Genomic DNA, 9,334 nt, shown 5'->3' with positions numbered 1-9,334 from the left:
CCTTTGCCTCAAAGTCTCCATTTCCCATCTTGGGATCTGTCTTTATATAAGATGATTGAGAGTGAGAATGTTTGCCTCTAGAGGAACTTCCAATCTTTTCTGCAGGAATATAACCTCTCCCTCCACCTCCACCAGAACAATTTCATCAGGTCTTAATGAACCAACATGGATATATTTTCTGAAGTCTGGATTGTTCACAATTAGCACCACATGTAGGACATTCTCAGTACATAGTCAAGGATGAACCTTGCCAGCCAAACATAGTCCAGTACATTTTTCCTTTTCCAGTTCCAGTTCCTCTAGTAAGAGATGAAAAACAAGTCTGGATATCCTTTATGTGGTCTTTGGATCTCAGTTTCTGATACAGTGCAAGCCACCTCTTAAATAACATACTCATCCCCACAAACACATATCTACATCAGTAATGAGATAAGAAATATTTCTATCTGTACATTCCTAAGTCCCCTTAATAATTTTACAGTGCTGGGGGGCCTGGGTGGCTCAGTTGGTTACGCATCTGCCTTTGGCTCAAGTCATGATCCCAGGGGCTGGGATCAGAGCGTAGCATGAACCTTGCATGAGCCTTGCTTCAGGCTCTCTGCTCTTTGGGGAATCGGGGAATCATTTCTCCCTTTGTCCCTCCCCCTGCCCCTCCTCCCTGCCCATCCCCCCTGCTCGTGCTGCCTCTCCCTCTCTCTCTCTCAAATAAATAAAATCTTTTTTTTTTTTAAAGATTTTATTTATTTATTTGACAGAGAGACACAGTGAGAAAGGGAACACAAACAGGGGGAGTGGGAGAGGGAGAAGCAGGCTTCCCGCTGAGCAGGGAGCCTGATGTGGGGCTCGATCCCAGGACCCTGGGATCATGACCTGAGCCGAGGGCAGACGCTTAACGACTGAGCCACCAGGGCGCCACTCAAATAAATAAAATCTTAAAAAAAAATTTTTTTACAGTGGTATGGCATGTATTCACCAAGCACAATTTATATGCCCAAGTAATATATTCAACTTCTCAGTCTAAAATATCTGCATTTAGAAAAAAGCTTTCTTTACAGTTTTTCTCAAAATGAGCAAGTGGGTGTTGCTTTAAATTTGTGCAACTAGAAAGCCCCATTAGGTAAGCTTCTTAACACAAAAGAAACAGTCTAAAGGATTATTCAGATCTTTTACCTTTATGGATACAATAACTGCTTATCACTCTAACATTTTTTTTTTTAGGTTCAATTAAATACAGATTAAAAAAAATTATAGGCATGTCTTTTAATAACGATTCAAGTCACAGTTCCAGAAAGTTTCTTATAAACTCTTAGTTTGCAAGTACACATATAGATATTTGTGGCTGTAGTTACAATTCCATCTGACAATGTACTCTTCAAATACTCTGATGGCCCCTTAAGAAAATCTCGCTCTCTAGATGTTTTTCTTTTTTAAAAGATTTATTTATTTATTTATTTGACAGAGAGAGAGAGAGCACAAGCAGGGGGAGCAGCAGGCAGAGGGAGAGGGAGAAGCAGGCTCCCCGCTGAGCAGGGAGCCCGATGCGGGGCTGGAGCCCGACACGGGGATCATGACCTGAGCTGAAGGCAGCCGCTTAACTGACTGAGCCACCCAGGCGCCCCCCTCTCTCTAGATGTTGATGCAGCAATTTGTATTCAACTATCTGAATGCCAAAGCCACATCCCCACAGATTCAGTCTTGCCTGCAGAGCGCCTATCATTTTTTTTTTTAAAGATTTTATTTATTTATTCATGAGAGAGAGAGGCAGAGCAAGAAGCAGGCTCCCAAGGAGCAGAGAGCCCGATGCGGGACTCGATCCCAGGACCCTGAGATCATGACCTGAGCTGAAGGCAGACGCTCAACCATCTGAGCCACCCAGGCGCCCAGAGCGCCTATCATTTTTGAGCCTTTGTCCTAAATCAGAGGAAGTACTTGGTTGGGGATAAAACAATAGAGGCTCTCACTAACCATGATTTGCATTGTCCCAAGTTATTTTTTTTTATTTTTATTTTTTTAAAGATTTTATTTATTTATTTTTTAGAGAGCGAGCGAGAGAGAAACAGCATGAGGGGAGAGGGTCAGAGGGAGAAGCAGGCTCCCCGCTGAGCCAGGAGCCCGATGTGGGACTCGATCCCAGGACCCTGGGATCATGACCTGAGCCGAAGGCAGACGCTTAACCATCTGAGCCACCCAGGCGCCCCTGCATTGTCCCAAGTTATTGAAGTGGTTTCCAAAGTTTACACCGCTATAAACAGTAAAAAACTCCCTATATCAACCAACTTCTGTTAGGTAAGCCTACAATAATAAAACAAACCCACAAATTTCAGTGGCTTCACAAAAGGTTTACTTCTTACCTGTTATCTAATGGCAACCACGGGTGGGGCAAGACACTCCTCTCCATATCTGATTCTGGAATCCAGATCTCTGGTCTGGTGTGATGGGCTTTTGTTTAAATCCCCTTGACCACTTACCAGCTGTGTGATTTTGCACAAGTTCCTTAACTTGCTTAAGCCTCTCTTCATCTCTAAAATGGGGATAAGAATGGTACTTTTAGGGTTGTTGTAAAGATTAAATGCGATAACATGTAGAAATCAGCTAGTAGTAGAGTGCCCTGCACACAGAAGTTCTCAGTAATTTCACACTGCTTCTTATTCAGGCTCTGAACACCTGTGCCCTTGGATTATCAACATCTGTGCTTCAGATGTGGGTCCACTTTACTATTCTTTGGAGGGAGGAATAAATGAAACTCAACTTTGTCTTGTGACTAACTTGATATTGTGGGGTTATAGCTTAGTAGAAAGTAGGTTGAAGTTCTTAAGTTTTTTTGTTCATTTTCAGGGGGGAGATGAGGCCTATGCTGAAAAAAAAAAAAAAAAAAAGAAGAAGTTGAGAAATTCCCTCCACGGATCACATAGAGAAAGAAAAGTGTCCCTGGCCTCTAGGAGGATGCAGGACGCATCCTCTAGTGCTACCCAAATATATAATTGGAGGAAATGTGATGTAGCTCTTTTGCCTTTCTATGTTTCTGAAGAATGTCTCCCTTGTGGAAAGGCTGACAGGATGATAAAAACCTCCTGATTAATGTAATGCTTTTCTCTGTTGCTCAGGGCTTATCTCTGTGTGTGTGTGTGTGTTTAAAAAACTAGTTGGAAAAACATCTCAGGTTCCTCATTGCTGATCTGTCTCATGTGCTGTGCAACAACCTATTGTTATTATAACAGTACAGACTTTGGAAGTAAGCAGATCTGAATTTGAATCCTGACACCTTCACATGCTCGTTATATTATCCGGGACATCTAAATGAATGTCCTTGTATTCATCCATTCATCTGTTGGTCTATTCATTCTCATTCTGAACATTTATCGAACACTCTTGCTACGCCAGGCTGTAGGCTGGACTTCAGGGGTACAAACATAAGGAAACATGACACCCACCGAAGACAGTTTGCCTTTGGTCTACCACGGTAACCTACAAAGTTTCCTGACCACTCATACCATCGTTAAAACATTTTTGAGCACAAGCCTCTCATTTATGTACATTTTTGTATATTGTGTACATGACTTGTACACTATTATATTGTGTACATAATAAGATATTTGATTAAAAAGCATGGTATTTTAGGGGTGACTGGGTGGCTCAGTGTCTGTTAAGTGTCTGACTCTTGATTTCGGCTCAAGTCATGATCTCAGGGTTGTGGGATTAAGCCCCACGTTGGGCTCCCCGCTAAGCGTGGAGCCTGCTTAAGATTCGCTCTCTCTCTCTCTCCCTCTGCCCCTCCCCACCCACTCTCTCTCTCAAAAAACCAACCAACCAACAAACAAAAACATACGGTATTTTATCACATACTCCCTGGGTGCATACACCCAATTTTAAAGGCCACTGATCTAGTGGTAAGTTGTTTTGAACTTCACTTTCTTTCTGTTTTGTTGTTGTTACATGACAACCCATTTACTATAGGCTAGCAGTGTTTCAAATGGTGGAGCTTCTACTGGTCTTTCAACTCCATTAGTCTTCTGGTGGCCGACTTTGCTATAAGGGCAGAAGTGGTGTTGTGGGTCCAGGCACCACCAGCTACATTTTCATGCAGGCACCCCAATGCCAGATCCCCATAGTTCATCTTTTCATCTTGGTTTTGCCACAGAAGGAGCAAGTGTACTTGGCATGCTGGCTTATTTCAGTCTTCTTCACCATTTTTCTGAGGGAGGCACCGGAACAGGTCCCGTATTTACCAACAATTCCAACCTTCTTGGTGTGTTTAGCCGTGTCCCCGCAAACTAGGTCTGAGCCCAGAGAGGAAGAGACGCAGTTGAACTTCACTTTCTTCATCATTAAAATTATGATGATAAATCTTTCTCATGGTATTGTTGCTCATTTATCCACTCAACAAATTTCATTGAGTATTCTCCAATATTAGATTCTGTCTGAGGGACTGGAGAGATAGTGCTAAATTCCAGTTGTATTTTTTTAATGTCTAGGGGGAGAGTTCTGTTGGAGGGGTTTACTATTTATACTTACTTATGTTTTAATTGATATTCAATATATTGAAATTCTTAAGTTTTACAATCTAGTTTTTCTTAAGTCTTTAAGATCAACTTAAACATCTTGGTAATTATTAATCCTATCATATTGTGTAAAGATAAGATCCATTACTTTTACTTATTCTATGATTAATGTTCAATTAATACTTACATTTAAAAGATTAAATCCTCAACATTTGGCATATTAAGTAAGTAGTTCAAGTTCCACTAAACATTTAAAGTAATTACATATTTAATATAATTGGTTCTCGCAAACCCTTCAAATTCCTAACTTTAGTCCTATATTAGTCAGGGTTCAGTGTAGGAAACTGACATACTCTAGCTGTCTTAAGCAGAAAGGGGGGTTAAATATAGGAGATTACATACTTTAACAGTTGTTGGAAGCAATGGAGGTGTGAACTCGAGGCATAACTCTTGGTGTGACTTCCAGAACATTGCAGAACTGATCTATCAGGAATGTTGCTTCCTCTGCCACAATCAGGAAAGTGGAGATGAGGAGGCCAGAACCTGAACTACTGAGACAAAAAAATTCCAGCATACTGCCTAAAATGTCATTCAGGGGTCACAGAACTGGGACTGGGAAGTCATAGTAGCCACCACCACAATTGCCTTGTCACTGAATTGTGGTATTGGGCTGCCACTGCTGCAATTGTTTCTCAACACTCAAGAAGCTAGAGACTCGGGGCGCCTGGGTGGCTCGGTCAGTTAAGCGGCTGCCTTCGGCTCAGGTCATGATCCCAGGGTCCTGGGATCGAGCCCCGTGTCGGGCTCCCTGATCAGTGGAGAGTCTGCTTCTCCCTCTCCCTCTGCCTGCCTCTCTGCCTACTTGTGCTCTCTCTCTATCTCTCTGTCAAATAAATAAATAAAATCTTTAAAAAAAAAAAAAAAGAAGCTAGAGACTGGATACTGGCAACCCCAAATTTTACCAGAATTACATACTGCAAAGTGTCAAGAAGATGCACTTTGCCACACTTCTGTCTTCTGTCTTATTTGATCATTGTGGCTCATGTGTATGTTGTGGTTCTTCTAAGTGAATGGAAACCTCCAGGAGAAAAGGTGTCATGCCTTTTTTTTTTCAGCCGGTAGCACAGGCACAGAGGTTGCTCAGTAAATAACACATTGATGATTGGGTATTCAATATATTGACATTTGATACTGTCATTTTGATGTCCTGATTTTGATTATCCTAATCTTCCATCTCCTTCAGCTTAATTTCCAGTATGCCAATCATAAGCAACTGAGCATGCACAGCAAGTGTTATTGAAATGGGAAAGAAGAACTGGATCATTTCCATTGGCAACTGGTCAGAGACATTCATTGTGGACATTACTATGTAGCTATTTTGCTGCTGATAATAGATGTTTAGGAGTGGTTGTCTATAGCAGAAAGTTTTATAGTTTGTTGTATTAGGGCATCAGTACATTTAATTGGTATAAGTTCATTTATACCCTGAACCCTCGCTGTATAAGTGTGTTGGGAATGGTACCCATATATGGCACTTATGGCCATCATGAAAATTTAATACGAAGCAAAATTTCCTGATGTAACACTACTTACCAACCCAATAATTATAAAATTCTATTTAGAAAATTAACCAAATTCTTTTCAACTTTTCAGATTCAAATCACAAATATTCATCAAACCTTTCCAAACAAGCATGGTTCTAGAAGACTTCTGGTTTTCAGATGGCAGTGTATAGACATTTCTGTCCCATTGGTCATCTCAAAAAACACAACAAAGACCAGATACAAAATCAATCTTTGATGAACCTTAGGAGACATCTGAGGCATATACAGGGAAGTAGAAAGTGGGAAAAGTAGAAGAGAGAAAGTGGAAGTGAGAAGTCAATGAATGACTTGGCACATGGGCAGAGTCCCAGAAGGGCACCCGAAACAAGCTGAATTCCTTCACACAACTATGAAAGACTCTGAAACAGGGTACCAGGTACCTGAGTGGTGGAGGCTGACACAGAAGATAGAAGCTCTGGAAAATTTTGATTTGACAAAAAGCAAAAGAATTGTAGCCAGTTCTCCCTACAGTCAAGTCCTGCCCTTCTATAGGCTGCTTCCAATCAACGTTTTAGTACCTACTCATAAATATGAATGGCCGGTCAAGGACTGCCAGATGTTTAAGGAAAATGTCCAGTAAGAAAGAGGGAGACTGGGGCGCCCAGGTGGCTCAGTCATTAAGCATCTACCTTTGGCTCAGGTCATGATCCCAGGGTCCTGGGGTCGAGCCCCGCATCGGGCTCCCTGCTTGGTGGGAAGCCTGCTTCTCCCTCTCCCACTCCTTCTGCTTGAGTTCCTTCTCTCGCTGTGTCTCTCTCTGTCAAATAAATAAATAAAATCTTAAAAAAAAAAAAAGAAAGAAAGAGGGAGACTGGAGCGCCTGGGTTGCTCAGTCGTTAAGCGTCTGCCTTCAGCTCAGGTCATGATCCCAGGGTCGAGCCCCACATGGGGCTCCCTGCTCAGTGGGGAGCCTGCTTCTCCCTCTCCCACTCCCCCAGCTTGTGTTCCTTCTCTCGCTGTGTCTCTCTCTGTCAAATAAATAAAATCTTAAAAAAAAAAAAAAGAGGGAGACTGAAAGAAGTAAATAGGAAAAAAGGAGAGCCGACGTGTGCACGGTGTATATATAAAACAATATGGAGTAAGAAAGGACCACTCTTGAAACTCTAAAGTTTGATAGTAAGAATTCAAGAAATGAAACAAAAGAATTGAAAGATAAAACCAAGGAGACTTCTCAGAAACTAGAAAAACAAATAGATGACAATAAGGAGAGAAAAGATAAGAAAATTAGAGAATTCAAGAAGTTCAAAAACTCCTAATGAGTGTTCCAGAAGAAAGGCAGAATGGTAGGGAAGAATATTATCAAAGAGATAGTACAAAAATATTTTCCAGAACAAAAAGATATGAGTCTTCAAATGGATAGAGATCACTAAATGCCCAGCACCATGAACAAAAATGAAACTTACCAAATTATATCATTGTGAAATTTTAGAAAACCATAGGTAAAATATCCTAAAATGTTTTAATGAAAACAAAATAGATCACCTACCACACCCTCCCTCTCAGCCTTGAATCAAAATATCATTTGATTTCTCAATAACAACACTGGAACAATAAACAATAATACTAAACAACTAAAACAACAATAACAAGAATGGAACAATTCCCTGACATTTCTGAGTAAAAATGTATTTTCAATGTTCAATTCTATACATATCCAAACTCTCAATCATGAGTGAAGCCAGAATTTTCAATGATGTATCTTCCAGTCATTATTTCTCAGGAAGGTGCTGAAGGATATGTTCCACTAAAGGAAAGAAGTAAACCAAAAAACAAAGAAGACATTGGATGCAGAGAACAAAAAGTTTATGTAGAGAGAGACAAAGGAATTTCCAGCATGATTATCAGAGAGCAAACCCAGGAGGACAATTCTGCAGCTCCTTTTGAGGACAACTTGTCTAGATTGGAGCAGGACACTAAAAAACTGCAGGTTTGGTGTCTCTAGCAGGGGAAAAAAGTAACGGATAGATCATCTGACAAAAATGACCATGTAAAACTTGTATTGAAACATTTTGGTATTGAGAAGTACTGCAAAATTTAGCGGTAAGTTCAAAGAAAGTGCATGAAAAATGAGGTTGTTGTATCCATACAATGAGATATTACTCAGCAATTAAATGAGCTATGAGAAGACATGGATGAATCTTAAATGCATACTGATAAGGGAAAGAAACCAGTCTGAAAAAACCACATACTGTATGATTCCAATTATATGACTTTTTGAAAAAGACAAAACTATGGAAATGATAAACAAAACAGATCAGTGATTGTCAGGGGTTCAGGAGGAGGGGAGTGAAACACATGGGTTTCTTAGGGTGGTGAAACTATTCTGTGTGATACTCTAATGGTGAATATAAGACATTCAAACCTATAAAACCTTTTCAAAAACCCATAGAACTTTAAAGCACAAAGAGTATAGTTTAATGCATGCAAATTTTAAATATAATTTAGGAGGTTGAGGGAACCCAGTATAAAATGCATAGTGTGACAAACGAATCTAAATATATTGCAAATATATGAAGTAACCTCTCTGGAGGGAGTGGGAGAATAAAGGTCTGACCTAAGTGACTTTGGAAATGAGTGTAGTCTGTAAAACTGAAGGCAAAGGAACTATACATAAACACTTTATACAGACTGATAAAAAACTAGTTGCTTCCTGGGTTAATAATTCTGAAAAAACTGTGTGTGTATTGGAATTGAACCAGTAAGTATGTGAGCCATGTTCTCGTTGGAATGGGAGCTTATAGATAAGGAAGGGGAAGATGCAAGGATGATCCATGTAGTAACTGGAATAGAGTTGGAGATGGTATGAACTCATGTTTATATGGAGAGACTCAGCTACATTATAAATATGTGGGTATACATGGATTAGTACACTGTGTATATCTCCTATCTCTGTCAGCTGGGAGGGCCTAGAAGCAAGACACCCTAGTAGCAATGAGCACACTAGCACCCAGATCTTGGCTTCTAATACCATTCTCTAACAGAAGGAACCAGTGTTCCTTGGAGAAATGACTGATTCTAAAACCGGAGCAGGAAAGGGCGCCTAGGTGGCTCAGTTGGTTAAGCGACTGCCTTCGGCTCAGGTCATGATCCCAGGGTCCTGGGATCGAGTCCCACATCGGGCTCCCGGCTCAGCAGGGAGCCTGCTTCTCCCTCTGACCCTCTCCTCTCTCATGCTGTTTCTCTCTCGCTCGCTCTCTAAAAAAAAAAAAAAAAAAAAAAAAAACTGGAGCA

General features: G+C 40.7%; 1 pseudogene; it reads right to left on the bottom strand.

Annotated features, from left to right (window-relative positions):
• Positions 1-3,982: 3,982 nt before the first annotated feature.
• Positions 3,983-4,323, bottom strand: LOC110593143 (annotated as a pseudogene).
• Positions 4,324-9,334: the final 5,011 nt, after the last annotated feature.

This window comes from Neomonachus schauinslandi, chromosome 15 (assembly GCF_002201575.2).
Source record: "Neomonachus schauinslandi chromosome 15, ASM220157v2, whole genome shotgun sequence".
NCBI classification, from domain to species: domain Eukaryota; kingdom Metazoa; phylum Chordata; class Mammalia; order Carnivora; family Phocidae; genus Neomonachus; species Neomonachus schauinslandi.
Note: the sequence above shows the minus strand (reverse complement) of the source record. Positions and strands in the feature narration are given on the sequence as shown.